Source organism: Prionailurus viverrinus, chromosome B1, assembly GCF_022837055.1.
Source record: "Prionailurus viverrinus isolate Anna chromosome B1, UM_Priviv_1.0, whole genome shotgun sequence".
Lineage (NCBI taxonomy): Eukaryota > Metazoa > Chordata > Mammalia > Carnivora > Felidae > Prionailurus > Prionailurus viverrinus.
The window spans coordinates 161,021,026-161,037,532 of NC_062564.1; the positions used below are offsets into that span (position 1 = coordinate 161,021,026).

A 16,507-nucleotide genomic window follows, 5' to 3' on the forward strand; every position below is an offset into this window, starting at 1 on the left:
AATACATCCCCCTTCTCAGAAATTCCCAGGGCACATTAGCATAGTAAAAGCTCTGAAAAGTCCTATGTAAAGGATCCTATTTGTTTTGGCCCAGAATTTCCGCAACCTATTTTTTTTTCTTTTTTTGCCAAGCTGACCCTCTCCCCCTTTTTAAATTTAACACATTTTGGGAAACACAATTTTAGTTGCATTTAATTAATAAAGGAAGTCACATTAAATTGTTAAAAACTGAACATGTTTTTTACTATTTTGCTTTCCCCACAGGCATGTATAATTTAAAAGCAGTAGCCTAGGAGAAATAAAGGCTTCTAACCTAGAGAAAGAACAGTATGCGTTAAAAGCCCAAAGGAAATGAGAAATTTCAGGCAGAAGGAGCAGATCAATAATGAGCTATTTTTGGCCATGGAGACATTTCTAGAATTACAGATTCTTGGAGTTTGACAGCATGTTAAAGTTCAACTCCTTTAAATTCCCACCCAGTGCAGAATTTCCCCTTCATCAGTCCAAACTCCTTCTGGCACATACCCAGCCTCCCCAGTTTTAGGCAGCCCTAGTATTTAGGAAATTCTCCCTCACACTGGGCTGAAATCTGCCTCCTTGGAACCTCCACCCAAGACCATGCTAACAGAATTTTGAGTTTTGTGTTTTAGTGAGAGCTGGAGATAGTAAATAAAATGCACAGAAATTCTGTGAATCATTACACAATCTAAAGTAACATGATTATTGAGCAGTAAACTGAAAATAAAAAATTATAGGAAATATACTTCCATTAAAAAAAAAGAAGTGTTGGAAACAACATCTTTAATTTTCTCCATCTGTAAATAGGGCAAATATTCAGAAATTCAGCTACACTGGAAGCAATGAATGTAGTATTTACTTTGCGGGTGGAATTATTTTGCAACTGTCAATTTCTGAGAAGAAAAGGGGAATGTGTATTTTAAATAATTCCTGTTTTCTTGTCTTTTTAATTTAAAAATAGTTAAAGAGACATTTTTAAAAATTCTTCATCCAAAGCTTATCCTTCCCGATTCCTTTATTATAAAAACAAGTGCTAAATAATTAAAATATAGTGTATGTCTCATAAATATAGGTTTATTAACAAAAACCAATAATAAGAACAGGTGGCATTACCTTTATTTTATAGAAGTGCAGGTGTTTGAATCAATATGAAATCCCAAGGCTTTGTATAACTTAAAATCTAAGGAAAACTCCGAGGGGGTAGACGGAATAGAACTTAAATGGGAAGAGAACCACCAGGATCCAGGCTCTTCTAAGTCTAAAATCATACAGTAAGAAATCAGGGACTTGGCAAAACCATAAAAAAGGACAGCCTGTGTTTTCACAGAACAGTCCTTCTAAGGGAGAACCTTCTAGACTCAACCTCATTTTGCATTAAACTACTAGTTGGTCACATTTTAGTATCTGTTACCTCATTCTGATACTGTGAGGCAGAAACAGTTCACATTCCAATTTTCCACTGAAGAAACTGAAGTAAAATCAAAACATTTATACTGAACAATACTCAAGCATACCTTAGTACATAATGACATCCCAACCACTGGATGGGCTTAGTGCTACCTGTGTTCTCCTTCCAGTGAAATAATTTCCTATAGTTAAATTCGATAGTATTCTTACTAAAGATAATGGAAGACAAATAACAGGCCTGTTGAGGAAGAGAGTCAATATCAGTTAGGACCCAGTAATGCTGTCACCGAGCACTGCAAAGCTTAATGTGCCACTGCTTGCCTAAGGATTCTGCATGTAAGTTGTGCTCAACTGGAGTGTCTATTAGAATTTACTTACTGACATACATCACACAGGATGTTTTTGTTCTTGTCCTTGAATCACAGTAAAAATATCACAGATTACCTCATCTATTCCTTCCACATGTATTACGGCAAGTTGTGCCATGCCAGGCATTCACAGGAAACAGTTTTTGAGCACCTAATACGAGGCTGAATAAAACCCGGTCCCTGACTTCATGGAACTGGCAGTCAAATGAGACAGACAAGCAAATCAATAATTTCCATAGAAAGTGACAAGTTCTTTGCTGGAGCCAGGTGCATGATGCTAGGGGAATGCCGGCAAGGGCAAACAAATCAGATCAGGGAGTGGGAAAAGGCTTCTCAGAGGAGCTGACTTCTAAACTGTCAGTAGCAGAGTTTAATCATCTCTGACTCTAACTTCAATTCCCAGCACTCAGGTGAGAAACTACTTCCCGACCCTGCTTTTCTGAGTTCTTGACACAGTCATGGCCAGATTTAGTACCTGTGCTCTAAGAAGCAAAGGGGGGTGAGGGCGGGGAAGAAGAAGAAGGAGGGAGAGAAAGAGAAAGGGGAGGGGCAAGGAGAGGTGGGGGAAAGATGTAGAGAGAAACACAGAAAACAAAGAGCAGAAGCCAAAGCTCTACGACTTACAGACTCCAGAAGTCGCTAGAGATTGCCAGAGGTAGAAAGGGTGACCACTTTGTGCCTGAGCAGTCTATGTTCTCAACATGGATGTACAATCTAATCTGTAACCACCCTGTCTCTTCGTCTAGCAACAGGGCATGGGAATGCAGTCTCCTTCTATCCAGATTAACTTACTGAGCCAAACCAGCGGGGTGCTGCCTCTATCACCAGTGAAGGCAGCAAAATGAAGGCACAGATCCCTGTGCTTTCCCAGAAAATGAGGCCAGACTCGTTGCCAATTCCCCATGGTGACATCTCCACACAGAATGCACAAAGTACCCCAAGCCTTCCATCTTCCCAGAGATGCAACACATCTGTGACTCCACCCTTGCCTCCTTTGGGATCCCATTCCCCACACTGGAACTCTGCTAAAATCTGGGGGAGAAAAAGTATGAATTATTACCTTAGATTGTCTTCCAGGGTCTCCTCATCTGAAGAGAAGGTCCCATTGCTGACACTCCGGGGAGAGTGACTCTTACTCCCTGCTGACGCCTCCTGGGACAACAAAGTGTCTTTCTTTTTCCTTTTACCAAACAACTTCTTAAAAGGCTGGAATTTACCTCCTTTCTTCTTGTCTGTGGATTACAAGATGAACACACACTGCAGTTTGACAGGGCTGCACTTCTGAGCCTGAGAGCAAATTACAACTGAGCTGCCTCTGGCCAAGGGAGAAGGGGCAAAGGGCAGCCATCAGAGTGAATGAGCGACCAAGCCCTGTGCCAGGAATGACATGGCCAGCCCCAGTCCGGGCACAGTCAGGCAGAGGCAAGCCAAGGGCACAGTAAGTCTCCTGTCACCAGGCTCCCAAGAAGCACCTGGGATGACACAGAGGGGTTCCGAGTGGCCTCAGAGCACCCCTTTGCACATGCCACACAACAGTGGTGCCTGCTCTCTTTAATAGGCAGATGGCCAGGGGCTCCTGGGAGGCTCAGTGGGTTAAGCATCCAACTCTTGATCAGGTGGTGATCTCATGGCCATGAGATCAAGCTCCAAGTCAGGCTCCACACTGAGCAAGGAGCCTGCTTGGGATTCTCTCTCTCTCTCCCTCTCTCTGCCCCTCCCCACTCATTCTAAAAATTTAAAATAATAAATAAATAATTAAAAACAAAAAACAAGCAGGTGGCCAGTGCCCTTCTCCACAGAAGAAGCTGAGAACACATGTTAAGTCAGACGGGTGCTCAAAAAATTTCATACACCTTTATATATATAACTTTCTATTTATGTGTGTGTATCTACACACACACACACACACACACACACACACACACACACACACACATTCTCCACTGAGAATCACCCTGTTTTAGCCTTTGTTAGAGACAGAAAATAACTGCCAACTCTTGGCATCAGCTTTGCCCCAATTCCCTCCATCCCTATATATTTCCAATTTATTTCTCCCGTCTCCTCTCAGAATCTACTATGAAGAGCCCCAAAGGAGTTGCTATGAACATCTTTCCATATATTACTTCAGTCAGGACCCAGGCTCAGTGCCAGCATTACTGACAGATATTTTAGGTAATACCTTTCAAGTTCTGCTCCTTCAATTACAAATTCATCCATTATCACTCCACTCCCACCTCAGGAAAAAAAGTGTGTATCACCCCATACCAGAAGAAGCATCTTCTCAGATCCTTCCTTTTCTTTAAGAAGCTTAAAGAGCCACTTACTCAGGGTCAGACAATCTTTTTTTAAGTTACTTAACCCTTTTTATGCATCACTGCTTTAAGAACTTTCTAAATATTAATTCAGCTAATCCTCACAATGACACTATGAGGTAGATATTATTAACATCCCCATTTTACAGGTGAGGAGTCTGAGGCACAGAGAGATGAAATAACTTGTCAACATCATGGGAAATATATCTTAAGTTGGAGTCAGGAGCTCTGAGGGAAAAGAAAATACAAAAGCTCACAATGTTTATTAAGAAATACCTGCACACTGGGGCGCCTGGGTGGCGCAGTCGGTTAAGCGTCCGACTTCAGCTCAGGTCACGATCTCACGGTCCGTGAGTTTGAGCCCCGCGTCGGGCTCTGGGCTGACGGCTCAGAGCCTGGAGCCTGTTTCCGATTCTGTGTCTCCCTCTCTCTCTGCCCCTCCCCCGTTTATGCTCTGTCTCTCTCTGTCCCAAAAATAAATAAACGTTAAAAAAAAAATTAAAAAAAAAATACCTGCACAAAACACACAGGTATGAGTCCCCATCTGAGTATTAGAGCCCCCAGACCTCTTCAGGTCATAGTCTACAGAGAAATCTGGGCAAAAAACGAGGTTAAAGATGTGCAAGGTAAGGTAACCATCTCATTTCCTCTGGTGATCTTCAGTTCTGATCTTTCTGAAAGAAAGTCTGAAGTGAGGAAAAAGTGGCTTAAACCACTTTGCCTTAAGCTGTAAGACACTGAGATAGAGAGAATAGTTACCAATCACAAAAGGACAACAGTCTGGGATCCTTAATATAGGTGCAAATGCCTTCAAACTTCAGTGGTCCCTGAAATAACAATATCACGTTTAAAAGGAAAGGAGACTTGTTATATCAGATGACTCCCTACATAAGGCTTTGAGGTAAGCATATAGTCCTCAAAAAGGAATTTAGTTTTTTTCACTGTATATTATTTAAAAGACAAGAAAGTGTGTATAATATAATTGAGATCATAACGCTTAAAAATGGTAAAAACAAACAGAACAAACTGGAGGGTTTGATTTCAGAATGTTTGTATGTTTTCAGTGGTTATCAATTCAGGAGTATGAGCCAGAGATTTTCATGACACCTGCTTCTGGCTCCCATCAATGGATAATTTTAAAACATTATAGGGGTGCCTGGGTGGCTCAGTCAGTTGAGCGTTCGACTTCGGCTCAGGTCATGATCTCGTGGTTTGTGGGTTTGAGCCCCGTGTCCAGCTCAGTGCTGACAGCTCAGAGCCTGGAGCCTGCTTCAGATTCTGTCTCCCTCTCTTTCTCCCCCTCCCCCGCTTGCACTCTGTCTCTATCTCTCAAAAATGAATAAACGTTAAAAAAAAATTTTAAACATTATAATCAGTAGCAATTTTTGAAGACCATCAAAGAACATCAATCAAATGTTAAAAGAGATGACCTTATATGAGTCAATTAAGAAATGTAAATTTAAAAAATTCTGAAAGATGCTTCAGGTATCATTATATAACTGGACTGATAAAATAAATGAATGTTTTCTCTACGACTGTCCAAAGCTCAAAATATGTAAATGACACCTAATTTCTAGATTTGGCAGCATTATTATAAATGGTCAAGTAGTAATTTGTGCTACATTCCACTTATTTCTGACATGAAACTCTTCCTTTTTCCTTTTATACTGACTGCCTTTTTCCCACTACAGAAATATCTAACCCTTAGTTCTCTAATCAGAAATATGCTAGGGGTGCCTGTCTAGCACCCCCAGGGGTGGCTTAGTCAGTTAAGCTTCCAACTCTTGATTTCAGCTTAGGTCATGATCTCTCCCAGCACTGGGCTCTGCACTGGGTGTGTAGCCTGCTTAAGATTCTCTCTCTCCCTTTCCCTCTGCTCCTCCCCTGCTCACATTCTCTCTCTCTCTCTCAAAAAAGAAAGAAAGAAAGAAAGAAAGAAAGAAAGGAAGAAAGAAAGAAAGAAAAGAAAGAAAGAAGAAATATTCTAAAAGACCATAGCAAATTCTAAAAGTATCAGTTGTTACATCATTACCCCCAGTCTGGACCCACAAATCTAGCTTTTTTTTTTTTAATTTTTTTTTCAACGTTTATTTATTTTTTGGGGGACAGAGACAGAGCATGAACGGGGGAGGGGCAGAGAGAGAGGGAGACACAGAATCGGAAACAGGGTCCAGGCTCTGAGCCATCAGCCGAGAGCCTGACGCGGGGCTCGAACTCATGGACCACGAGATCGTGACCTGGCTGAAGTCGGACGCTTAACCGACTGCGCCACCCAGGCGCCCCTCTAGCTTTTAAACTAAATAGAGAACATCAGGTTATGTCAGAATTTATGGACAGGGGAAAAAAATCATCACTTGCTCTAAAGTCAAGGTAGATTTGGTGGTGTTTAGCTGAGCTGGAACCAAATTAACCACAATGAAAGACAAATTAAATTATAGTTTCTTAGAATAACAACAGGTTAGTTGTATATTTAACTAATGGGTGTATTTAACTAACTAGTTGTGTATTTAATTAATTGCTCTATACCAGCCAAAAAGGATTATATGGTCCTTTGTATTGCTTCATGCCCGAATGGTGGCAGCCACCATATAAAATTGGTCTGCACTGGTCATATTGTTGGGGAAGATAGGAAGTGAAATGAATCTGGAAGGAGCTGAATACAAAGTCAAGGACAGGATAAAGAAAGCCTTGGGGAGGACACCAGGATATGGAAACCTTAGCTGGGAGAACCTGGTGGACTTTGTGCAAGCACAGAATGGCCTCCTTTAGGCGATCTGTCTGTAGAGCTGGCCCCATTTGAGGACTGCTTGTGAACCAGGCACTCCGGCACTCTGTACTGCACATTATATGGGCATTCACTTGGCATGAGTACACACATATTATCCTGAAAGATGTATCAAAGTCCAAATGTCAATGCACTTCTCAAGAGTTACTCAGGAAAAGCTGTTTTGGCAATGCCTTAGTTATTATCATGAAGGTAAGAGAACAGTAAAACCTACTTGAACTATCCATCCAACAACCAGTCCTTCTTACAACAGGAAAAAGAGACTGTAAGTCCTAAGAACACCAATCTCTCTTTGGAAGAGGAATCAGAACACAGAAGCTCACAAGTATCCTCCAAAGTCTTAGTGTTTGGTCACATCTCAGTTATAAAAAATAAATTGCCTCCTCATTTCCAAACTACACCTCCTGTCATAAATATCTTTACATCTGGAATAAAATTTAAATATTTGTTTTTATGATTATTTTACTATTGATTGGGGCAATTAATTAATTTTCCAGGATTAATTTTATGAAAAGATTCAGGAATGACATTTAGATCCACCCTCTATTCAGATAGCAAACCATAACTAAGCAACATTAATAGGAAATGAAGTTTTATAAATCAGAGAGGCAGTTAGACTTACTTGGTTCCCCACCTGACTCTCAAAGTCTGGTATAAGATCTCTCACATGAATAAAGCAAGTAGCTAAATTTTGTGAAACATTTGCAATTCTATTGCACAACAACCATTATGAAAACCTGAGCATATGTCTATAAATACCCACTAAATAAACTATTTTATGATCAGTTTATGATTTGGGGGTTGCACTGTCTCCACAGACTCAACTGGATTAAGTGCGTGGTCATTACCAGCAGCTATTTTCTTCACAGATAACACCAACTCTTCCTGTGACTATTTTTGTACCGATGGGGGTCTAAAAGATCAAAGCAATTTTAACGATGTAGCAAAACAGAACACTTCTGCAATGCTAATGTGAAGTATTCCAAAATACAACTGCCATACTTTAGAAGTATATATAGTTCAGCAAAGTATTCTCCAACATTAGCATATTTAAGACAGCATTTTAGAATTTTATAACATAAATTTACTTTTGTTGGGTGGTTAGGACAGTGGGGAGAAGAAGGGAAAGAGAAGGAAGAAATGTTCTTCCCACTAAACTTGTTTTATTACTGGTTACAGCTCTAGTTAGGGGTTAAATGTGTGGGCCCCAGAGACAAGAGTATTTGGCTCGAATCCTGACCCCATTTCTTACTAGCTATGAAACATCTGCTTACCAGCCTCTCTGGAAATTTACCATTTTAAGTCCTAAGACTGAATTTATAGTAGAAAAGGCAGTGGGTGCCATATTTTCTTAATATTTCTGCAATTTTCTGTTGCAATTTTTCACATGAAAGAACCTATATATGCATATAGACTGCTTCAGGAATGACAATAATTTTCATTCTTTAAGTACTGAACTGAATTAATTTATTTTCATCATCTAATAATTACTTTAGGGATTTTTTTCATTTAAAAGAGTGCACATTATCCATTATTTCATAGATATAATTACATGCCATTTGATGGCTGCAGCATCATAATTGCTAGTTTATATAGAAGCTTCTAAAAATTAAAAATCCCTGGGCAAGTCAAGCAAATCTGATTCATTTTCCATTTGTCATAAGGATGTAAATCTTATATTTTCATTTCTAAACCTAAAATAATGAAAGCATACAATTTATCTGCATTGGATTTATATGATACACTTCCCGAGGAGAAAAAGAATTAAAAAAAAATTTTTTTTAGAGGGAGAGAGTGCACAAACAGGGGAGAGGGGCACAGGAAAAGAGAGACAGAATCTCAAGTAGGCACCACGCTGAGCATGGGGGCTCGATTCTACAATCCTGGAATCATGACCTGAGCCGAAATCAAGAGTTGGACACTCAACAGACTGAGCCACTCAGGCACCCCCAGAATTTTTTTTTTATCATACTCCATTTTAAGCATCATAAATGTCTTGGTCTGGGGTTTCTCAGAATGTGCTCTATGGTTGGTGCCAGCTTCTTGTTCAAAGACCACTACATTTGAGAATGCAGGTAAAATAAAGTTAAATATGTTTCTTTACTGTGAAGCTTTTCAGAGTCTTTAATATGCTGATATCATTATTGCTTTCCAAAAGAGCAGAGAATATGCAGTGCTTCCCAAAGCTGACTTTCTGGTCTCTGTCATGACAAGTGCTCCCCTGAACATACCCTGGGAATCACCTGTCTTCATTATTTCTTTCAAAAATATTTTAATTTTACTTTTACATAATCTCTACATGTGGGAGCTTGAACTTACAACCCGAGATCAAGAGTCACATGCTCTACTGACTGAGCCAGCCAGGCGCCCCTCTTTCAAAAATCTTTTATTTTCTTTAGGTACCATATATTTGATACACAAACCTCCCCTACACTCCAGAGTACACTGCTCAGTAAACTCAAGTGAGTTGACTGAAACATTCTGGTTAAATAAACCTAATGTTTTAGGTAAAGTTCTGATTTCAAGCATATAGGTAAATAGTGTACATTAGGGCACAGTACGCAGCAACTGTCTGAATCCTATAATTTTACTAATTTAAGGGGAATTTCACAAAATTTTTCTTAGCTCTGGAACATGAGGATGCTTTTGAGAAGAAATTATTCTGTTAAAAAAGATGACCAGAAGTACAGTGATACACAAGCACTCGGTGGCTATCACATTTTTACCAGTAATCCCAACACATTTCAACTAAGACTAAGGAGTTGGTGGCATGTCAGGCAGGAGTGCTCTCCAGTGCCACATCATGAGAAGACTGAGGACTGAGATTCTACTTCCAGAGAGGAGGGAAGGTTATCATGGTGGCTGTCAAGTCAGGAGGGAAGAAGGAAGAGTTGTCTCCTTTTCTGGGGAAACACAGAGAGAGGCAGACATTTGCTGTTATGCCGATTCAGAATATGAAGAGACAGGATCAATAATACTTTTAGAAGAGGGCAGAGGTGCCTGGAACAAAGGTGAGAGGCCCAGGGATGGTAGTGACTGTGGCTTTTTCAAGTCAGGGGTCACAGGCAGAGAAGGCAGTGACCAGCCTGTATCAGGAAGTATGAGGTCCTGGACACTTAGGTGGATGGGCTATGGCATATGTTGTGGAACTCTGAGCCAGGACTAAAGTTTGGAATTTTTGTTTCCTCAGCAAGAAATGTCATCTTCTTCCTTCTCAACATGATGAAATTCTATTCATCCTTCAAGACCTACATCCTTGAAGCTTTTCCCAAGTCACCAAGCCCAGTGACAATTGACCATAGCTTCCTCTGGCTTCTGTGTGCTTTCCTCATACATCTTTTGAGCCACACCATATATTACAAGCTGAACTGTGTCCCCTCAAAATTCATATGTTAAAGTCCTAAACCCCAAGTGCCTCAGAATATGTATTTGGAGACAGAGTCTTTTGTAAAAATGTTTATTTTTGAGAGAGAGAGAGAGAGAGCACAAGCAGGGGAGGAGTAGTGAAAGAAGAATACACAGAATCTAAAGCAGGCTCCAGGCTCCAACTTGTCAGCACAGAGCCTGACGCAGGGCTCGAACTCACAAACTGTGAGATCATGACCTGAGTGAGCCAAAGTCAGATACTTAACCAACTGAGCCACCAGGATGCCCCAGAGACAGAGTACCTTTAAAGAGGTAATTAAGGTAAAAAGAGGTCATTAGGTGGGCTCTAATCCAATATGACTGGGGTCCTTATAAAGAGAGATCAGGACACAGAAACACATAGAGGGAAGGCCATGTGAGGACACAAGGTGAAGACGGCCATTTACAAGCCAAGGAAAGAAGCCTAAACAAACAGCAATGACACCTTGATCTTAGACTGCTGGCCACCAGAATCAAGAAAATAAACTGTAGTTTAAGTCACCCATTCTGTAGCACTTGGCTATGCAGCCCTAGCAAACACCACGTTGTATGATATTAAAGTAGTCACTGGGAATCTTCTGTGACTCTGCTTTCACGCCTTCACACATGGACTTCTATCTGGAACACCTTTCTGCCTTTGCCTAGAGAACTCCTAACTGTTCCTTCAAACACATTCCAGGCGTTATGTTCCCCGGAAAGACGTCCTTGAACACTCCAGCCAGAAAGAAGTCCTCTGTTCTCCATTTGTGCATGTACAGACATCTACTCTAACAACACAGCATGCTTTAGCTCCTAGACTGCAAGTTCCCTGGGTATGGGGAACTACACCTTGTTTATTCTACATCTATAGCACCCATCATCATGCCTGACACAAAGCACTCAATAATACACTCTACTGTTCCCTATCCCCTTAGGGGCAGATGTGTTTTAGAAATCAGAATTTTTCAGATTGTATAAAGGTACATTTAGACCCCAGTGGTGTCTGTGACAGCACTTTATAACCAAATGCGGTATTTCTGGAAAACATCTATAGTCACCTTGTTTTGCTAATAAACAAATCTACACCAAACTTCCAAAGAACTTTTGAGATTTTGAGAATACAGATAAAGGATAGTGATCTCTTTATGTAGTACAGTCAGTCCTGTGATCACAGTTTTTTGGCAATGCATATGTGTTCCAGTGACTGATCTATGCTATCTCCTCACCCAGAAACACTAGGTGAATGGAGAATATCGTGACCAGTTGAAGTGAGGTGTGTAGCAAAATGCATATTCACATACACCTCAAATATCTACCAGTTACCCCAGATCGCCACCAGTGTTGGCAGATACACTCATACACATGTGGTATTGCAGCTTTCTGTCCAGTTTTGTATAACCTCCCTTCCTCTACCTCACAATAGCTCACAAGCTGCAGTCCTTCCAATGCACCAGTCCACAGGCAAACTTCAGGTCTTTCCCAAGGTAAAGTGCCATATTTATTGTGGTGTTTGTATATTTCATTACCATTAACACGTACAACATTTTATTATTTTTATTAGGTTCCTATTCTTTTAAAATATGTCACTGATAAATCTTTTTTGTATTGTGTTAATATCCCATTTTTCCCATTAGACTTGGTTTTGGTTTTATGATTTTGCATAGCATGTTGATTTTCTGCAATGTATGTGGCACATTACAGCAGCACTGACTGTAAATACTAAAACAAAACCTACTGAACTATTTCTGTACTTAATCCAGGTCTAGGCAAGGATCTATCAATTAAAATGACAATGACTGTGCAGGTTACTGGGACCTGCTATTTCTCAAAACTACATCATTTTAAATTTTTCTGTTTTTCCCATTGGTCTAGCTCAGAACTCCCTTTTACACATCTTACAACAACTCACAAGCAAAACCAAATAATATTTAGAAATAGTAACAGAGGCAGATATGATTTCTAATGTGAAGTTTCGGTGTCTGGCCACATTTCTCCCACATGCTAGAAGATGTGTGGGTGCTGGTTCTTTTCACTGCCAAATGTTTCCACTTGAGTTTCAGAAGGTATTGTGAGTAAAAAAATCAGACTGACTTTGAGTGGAAAATATTGGCAGGGGGAGCTTCCTGCTAGATTACCCTGCATATTTAGTGCAGTAGGACAAAAGCTTTTTAGGGACATCTGAGGCTATCTTGATCAGGGTTTAAGCAGTGAAACAGAACCAGTAGGAGATAGAGGCAGAAGTACACATGCACACGCGTGTGCACGTGTGTGTGTAAGAGATACTAAAGGATTAACTGCAAGGAATTGGCTTCCACCAGGTGGTGGCTGGCTAAGTCAGTCTGAAATCCACCGGGCAGGTCCTCAGGAAGGGCAGACTGGAGCTCATGAGCACAGACTGAAGCTGCTTTTCACAGATGGAATTTCTTCTCTCAGGGAAACCCCAGCCCTATTTTTAAGGCCTTACAATTTATTGATTCAGGCCCACATAGATTATCTTGAATAATTCCCTTACTTAAAGTCAATGAATTATGGACTTTCATTACATCTACAAAATACCCTCAGAGCAACAGTTCAATTAAACATTATTTATGTTTGATTAAATAACTGGGGACTACAGCCTAGTCAAGCTGACACATCAAAATGATCATCAGACTCCATCCTTTGTCAACCTGGCACTCATATACATCTCCTTAAACCACACCTAATCTCCAAATAAAGTCAATAACAAAGTCATACTTCCACTAACATGATACAAATAGCCCACATACATTAGAAAACATACTGACCCATTCCCTAGAAGAGGATGCAAAGTCCTTGAGTAATATGCACACTTCTCCTATAACTTACATACTGAAGTATAACCTTATTATTAACATATCTTACATTATGGAGAGGAGAGGGAAGAAAACAAAAATATTTGGTTAATACATATATACAACCATATTCATTAAAAAGTAAGGAAGAAATACCCATAACTATGAGTCCTTGTTTTAGCAACGGGTCACGTGGTCATAGCTTTCTTTATATGTATATTTACATGAATATGTGTACGTAGCCTTTATATGTATACGTAATCTCTGTAGCTATCTTATTCCACTAGGCATTCCACATTCCTTTCATCCTTGACAAGGACCTCAGCTGGCTGTGGTTCTTTGCCTGGTGAGGTGACATAAACCTACATACCTGAAGAACCCAGGCCATTAGCTGTCCTGAACTGGGTTGCTGTAGTTTCCTATTACTCCACAGGACCTGGGAGTACTAGGAGATGCCATTAAAGATCTCCTATATTCCACACATGCTCTTCCTTACCTCTATTGAGAGTAGCAGCCCAATTTTCCCTTGGTAGTCAGGCTCAATCACTCTGGCCAGTTCAGTTATCCCTTTCTCTACTTGTTTACTGACAGACATGAGGAGCTCCAAAGGCTGGGTGACAGTCTCAACTACCAGTTCAATGGAATCACTGTTGTGTCTCCTTATGGAAACATTCCTCCCACTGGAACTAAGAACTCCAGACAAGCAGAATCTAACGTCAAGGGGATGGAAAGCAAAATTTTTCCTAGCAGGTTACTAGGGGTAAAAGTGACCATTTCTAATTCTAGCCCTTTATTCCTGGGCCTGTGAAGCCTGGCTATGAGAGAAACAGTCCCATATACTGGATACTGACTTATACCGCATCTTAGAGGACACAGTCCCAGCCCTAGTATTACCACCTAGCTGGCACTGTAACTGAGTCTTCTAAAGGCCATCCCACCATTCTACCAAGCCAGCTGCTTCAGAATGATGGGGATGTGGTGAGACCAGTGAATTCCATGAGCATAGGCCTATCAAGGTTCTTGATCAGAAGTGATGTCTGTGTTGGGGTGTCTGGGTGCTCAGTCAGTTAAGTGTCTGGCTCTTGATTTCAGTTCAGGTCATGATTTCATGATTTGTGAGATCGAGTCCTGTGTGGGCTGTGCCTGACAGCACAGAGGCTGCCTGGGATTCTCCCATTCTCTCTCTCTCTCTCTCTCTCTCTCTCTCTCTCTGCCCCTCCCCTGCTCATACTCTCTCTCTCAAAATAAATAAATAAATAAATAAATAAATAAATAAATATTAAAAAGGAAAAAAAAGAAATGATGTCTGTGTCAAATACCATTACAGCAGATAAGGTATTCCATAAGTCCACAGATGACAGTTTTGGCAGAAGCACTGCATGCAAAAAAGGAAAATCTGTATCCAGAGTGTCTGTTCTAGTAAGAACAAAGTGCTGCTCCTTCCATGATGAAAGTGGTCCAGTATAATTAATGTGAACCAGGTAGGTAGCTGTTTACCCCAGGGCATGGTGTCATATTGGGAACTCAGTGTTGGTCTCTGTTGGCCTTGGCTGGTGGAGTCAGTGTTGTTGAGCTCATGTATAACTTGCATCCCTGCCACTATTGTATTCACAGTCCAGTTGACAAGTAGATGGGGAAAGAGGCTGATAGGTATCGACAGAATGTGTTATTCTATGCCCTTGATTATGAAAATCCTTCTGAGGCCATCCTTTAGTTAACACTCACATGGACATGAATATCCTGAAATCCTGTGCCTGTTCAGAGAGGTCTATCCACATAGCTCTTTACAGACCTCTTTGTCACCAATTTTCCAATCATATTCTTCCCAAGTCCCCAACCATCTAACCCATTAGTTACTACCTACGAACTGTTACAGACTTATACTTCTGGTCATTCTTCCTTAAAAGCAAAAAGAACAATCAGAAGCACTGACGGAAGTTCTGTCCACTTAGAGGATTTCCCTTCACTGCTGTCCTTTGGGGCTGTCCCAGAAAGGGGCTATAGCATTACAGCTTTTGAGTGGTACTTCAATATCATGCAAAACCATCCATAAACCAGGCCTAAATTTTCTCTTCCTAAGTTAACTGGTCATAAGGATCTCCCCATGAGGCCACAGGCACAGAATGGGAGAGAGAGATATTGTAGCAGGAATGGGGACCATGGGTAATTAGGCCACTTTTTCATGTAACTTACTTGTGCCTTCTGGGTCTGTTCGAACCTGATCTGCATATACTAAACTTCCTTTTGATAACGGAATACTGTGCACACCCAGCTTTATGGCTTGGTGGTTAGACAACACCCAGTTCATGATGGGCAGCTCAGGTCACATGGTAACTTGGTGGTGCACGGTGAAGTATTTAGTGTCTACTAAGCCAAAAGCCGCCTAACATTAGCAAGCCAAAAGCTGTTTCTCAAAGATACATAGTTATCTGCAGAGGATAGCAGGGTTTTGCTCCAAAATCCTGAGTATTTGCTATGATTTACCTACAGGGCCTGCCAACGGCTCCAAACAGTATCCCTCTCTGTCAGTGACACTCAAACACCACTGGATCTGCTGTATCAAATGGCCCAAATGGCAGAGCAGTTTACAGGGCAGCTTGTACCTGTTATAGAACCTTCTCGTGTTCTGGGCATTACTCAAAATTAGCAGATTTCCAGTCATTCGGTAAATGGGCCAGAGTAGCACACACAAAAGAGGAATATGCTGCCTCCAAAATCCACAGAGGCCTACCATGTGTTGGCTTCTTTCTGGTGGTAGGATGGGCCAGAGGCAACAACTTCTCCTTCTTCACCTTAGAAGAGATATCACAACATGCTCCAGGCCACTAGACCCCTAGACATTTTACTAATGTAAAAGTCCTGGAATTTCATTGGGATTTATTTCCCATTCTCTGACATGAAAATGTCTAACCACTATGTCTAGTGTAACTTATACCTCCTGCTCACCAGGTCCCATCACTATGTTTGCAAACTTTTAGTCTTTGTGATATTACATGTCAGTTATTTCTTTGAAAAACAAGCTGATTTTTAAAAGATTCAGTACCTCAGTTTGGTACTCTTGAACTAATAACAATTTTAAAGTCTGGGTGTCTTTACATCAATACCTTCATTAAACTGAGAGCTGGGTGGCACTGATGAACCAGAAATAAGCCCTGAAGAATGGCATATTTGTTGAGTAGAGGACATTTAGTAACTTGGGTGTCTCTGACTGGTTTAATTAGAAATAAGCTAAGTGGTTAGATAGCTAGAAATCATGACAAAAATTGTCATAATTATTGATAATACAGAGACTCAATAAAGGTTAGTGAAATAATTATTTAGTTACAGATTTCAGTATGATTTGATTCACTAATAATTTTTTTAGACCTAGGAGCGGTACAATCTTAGTTCCTGTTGGATAGAACTAAATTTGGGGTCAAA

At 40.6% G+C, this 16,507-nt stretch overlaps 1 protein-coding gene across 3 annotated transcripts in view; it reads right to left on the reverse strand.

The window, feature by feature from the left end:
* Positions 1–16,507, reverse strand: part of CRACD (capping protein inhibiting regulator of actin dynamics) — a 140,172-nt gene that overhangs the window by 56,739 nt on the left and 66,926 nt on the right. The window contains exon 2 of one of the 3 annotated variants that reach the window (XM_047856982.1): positions 2,854–3,025. The gene's annotated coding sequence lies outside the window, so the exon portion shown is untranslated. Of the gene's footprint in view, positions 1–2,853; positions 3,212–16,507 lie in introns of those variants that run through there. The other 2 variants (XM_047856977.1, XM_047856981.1) reach the window with 2 other exon arrangements.